Source organism: Ctenocephalides felis, unplaced genomic scaffold (assembly GCF_003426905.1).
Source record: "Ctenocephalides felis isolate EL2017-DRISC unplaced genomic scaffold, ASM342690v1 CF-g0.4_SCAFFOLD_03572, whole genome shotgun sequence".
Classification (NCBI taxonomy): domain Eukaryota; kingdom Metazoa; phylum Arthropoda; class Insecta; order Siphonaptera; family Pulicidae; genus Ctenocephalides; species Ctenocephalides felis.
Window position 1 is genome coordinate 38,435,947 of NW_020539726.1, and position 2,825 is coordinate 38,438,771.

Here is a 2,825-nt window from a genome sequence, read left to right on the forward strand (position 1 = left end):
GGAAGGGGGAGTGTACTGTGGCGATTATCGCGAAAGTTCATTAAAGCAAAGACGGGGTGCTATTACATGATCTCATTACACGATAAGCAGACGATTAGATTTTTTTATAGTTTCGCTTTTGCGTGAAATTATAGCCTTCTTGTAGCTAATATCCACAGCCTATATAATTTCATAAAAGAATGATGAGGAAATGAAGTGTAAAAATTAATGGAACTAGTGGTGTATTTGAAATAATAAATGAAAATAACTAGTGGTGTATGGCATCGTGCCTTGAGGCAAATTGGTGGAACTTCCCGTCGTACCGTAATGAAGTATTCGAGAAATTTTAAACGTTTTCAAATATATTATTACACATAATGTAAATTTCATTATTTTTGCTATCTTGTTTAATTATATCTGAGCAAATCAAATGTAAATCATAAATCATTTATCTCTTTATCTCCAGAACATTAACAATCGTTATTTCATTTCAAATTCAATTTAAAAAAAAAAATAGTTGCCAAATTTGCACAAAATTGAAAAAGTGCTCCCGTATAGTCACAGTCTTAACGGATTTGCAAATAATTCTGTGCGACATTTTCACTTGTACTGCGCTTAGCTTGGCGGCATTTTCACACTTTTCAATAGTTTTCACAAAATTTGAAATGTGCTCCGGTGCATAAACAGTCGAAACGCACTCGGGTAAACATTTGTACCAGAGTGGCGCTTAGAATGTGCTTAGTCTGGGTAATTTTTTGAATTTGTAATCCAAAATTACAAAAATATTTTATGGAAAATAAAAAAAGATGTAATAATTGTTTATCCTCAAAGGCAATTGTTTTGTCTTTTAACCGTGGTAAAAAAAAATTTGTGAAAAAAGTTTTTTATTTAAATAAAAATTAAAACATTCTAAAATCTTTCTATAAAACTTAACTTAGGAGTTATGAATAGAAAGCAGGCTGGTGGAAAAAAAAGTTTTGAAAATAATAATTTGGTATTAAGTTCCAGAATGATTCTACAAATATTATACGAGTCATAGACATAATGTTGGTAGTAATTTTTAATTTAGTACATTTTAAGCCTAGTCTAAAATTTTTCAATAATTTTTCACAAAATTGTAAAAGTGCTCCGGTACTTAAACAGTCTAAACGAACTTGGGTAGACATTTGTACCAGAGTGGCGCTTAGACTGTGCTTAGCTTGGGTATTTTTTTGAATTTTTAATTCAAAGTTACAAAAATATTTTATGGAAAATAAAAAAAGATTGTAATAATTTAAAATGAAAAAAAAATCTACTAACGGGCGGACTGAAATAAAAAAGGACTCTACTGACGAGCAAATTGAAATGAAAGACGAGAAATTTTAAAGGACTCTACTGACGAGCAAACTGAAATTTAAGACCTGAAATAGATACAAAGGACTCTACTGAAGAGCAAACGAAAATACGAGACATAAAAAAGACTCTACTGACGAGTAAACGAAAATTTTAGTCAAGAAATAAAAAAGGACTCTACTGACGAGCAAATTGAAATTAGGTCATAAAATTATAGAAGGAGTCCTCTGACGAGCAAACTGAAAAACAAGACAAGAAATATTAAAAAAGGACTCTACTGACGAGCAAACAAAAATACGAGACATAAAAAGGGATTCTACTAACGAGCAAATTTGAGTCAAGAAATGAAAAGGACTATACTGACGAGCAAATTGAAATGAAAAGGGACTCTACTGACAAGCAAACAAAAATACGAGACATTAAATGGGACTCTACTGACGAGCAAACTGAAAAGAAACATATAAAACGTCATTATGGTATAAACATCATAAAATATTATAGGCTTATGGAATTTTTTTTTTATAAAACTTTGAGTTACTAAAGTTTGTAACTAGCACTTTAAGTCTAGTTTACATCTGATATTAAAGTACAAACTAAATGCTAAAAAAATGTTAAATTTAAGTTCCAAAATCTAAAATATATGTAAACGTCTTACTACTTACTTAAAATTAATAAAATATAGAAAATAAATTATTTAAAATTAACTAAAACCTAACCTCAAATTCGACCTTTAAATATAAAGAAACTAAAACTAAATTATTATAGATTTTAGTAAAACTTTCGAATAATGTGTCGTGTTCTTAGGACATACACAGTGTATGTTCTAAGGACTTTTAAACCATTTATGCATATTTTTCATACTACACGCTCCTTACGTATATTTTTTATTTTTTATTTTTTGTATATAATAAAATTACTGACGATAAATATAATGGATGTTGTAAAATAAAAAAATGAAAGTTCTAATGGGCGAGTGCAAAACAAACAAAAACTGATATAATGATGTGTAAAATTTTTTAACGACTTGCCAATAGGCAAAAACGACATCCTCAACAAATTTTATAACTTTTAAATCATTATAAAACTTTTGCATCCCTATGACTCCTTAATACTACATATGTACATTCGCATTCGAATATATTTATTTCCATATATAAAAGGAGAGGATTTCTATTTTTCTTGTCGCCTTTTGCAGAGGAATAAGTACGAGTACATAGTAGTAGTTTTGCCAGCTTTCTTATTTCTTATACTTTCTACTTTCTACTTTTTCACAGGCTGCTGTTATTAAATGCGACGATACCATTCGTCGAGATTTTCGAGGAGAAATAAATTGAAAAATAAAAAAAAAATAGCAAAAAATATAAGTAAGGAGCGTGTTGTGTGAAAAATATGCATATCGGTGGATGGGATTAGGACATACACTGTGTATGTCCTAAGGGCGCGGTTCATATTTCCAACAATCTTTACGATATTAAAGCAAAAATTAGGTTTCTCAAGATATAGCAACGATTTCT